Source organism: Haliaeetus leucocephalus, unplaced genomic scaffold (assembly GCF_000737465.1).
Source record: "Haliaeetus leucocephalus isolate CR32 unplaced genomic scaffold, Haliaeetus_leucocephalus-4.0 Scaffold306, whole genome shotgun sequence".
Classification (NCBI taxonomy): domain Eukaryota; kingdom Metazoa; phylum Chordata; class Aves; order Accipitriformes; family Accipitridae; genus Haliaeetus; species Haliaeetus leucocephalus.
The window spans coordinates 9,791,601-9,791,815 of record NW_010972742.1 but is presented as its reverse complement, the minus strand read 5'-3'; the positions used below and the strand labels follow the sequence as shown (position 1 = coordinate 9,791,815).

General features: G+C 77.2%; 1 protein-coding gene across 3 annotated transcripts in view; it reads left to right on the top strand.

The window, feature by feature from the left end:
• Positions 1-215, top strand: part of EHMT1 (euchromatic histone-lysine N-methyltransferase 1) — a 123,179-nt gene that overhangs the window by 712 nt on the left and 122,252 nt on the right. The window lies entirely within an intron of this gene.

The following is a 215-nucleotide window of genomic DNA, read 5'->3' as shown; positions in this document are numbered from 1 at the left end:
CCGCGCCGGGCGGGAAGGGGAGGCGCGCCGTCAGGCGGGCTGTAGTGCCTCCCGCCGCCTCCCGGGGGGCGGCCGCGGCCTCCGGCTTTCTAGGAACCGGGGCCCGGGAGGGCTGCGGGGAGGCGGCGAAGCCGCCTCCGGGGAGGAGGCCCCAGAGTTTTTCCTCAGAAAACTCCGAGTTTCCTCAGAGGCCGAGCGGCCCGGCCCGGCCCGGC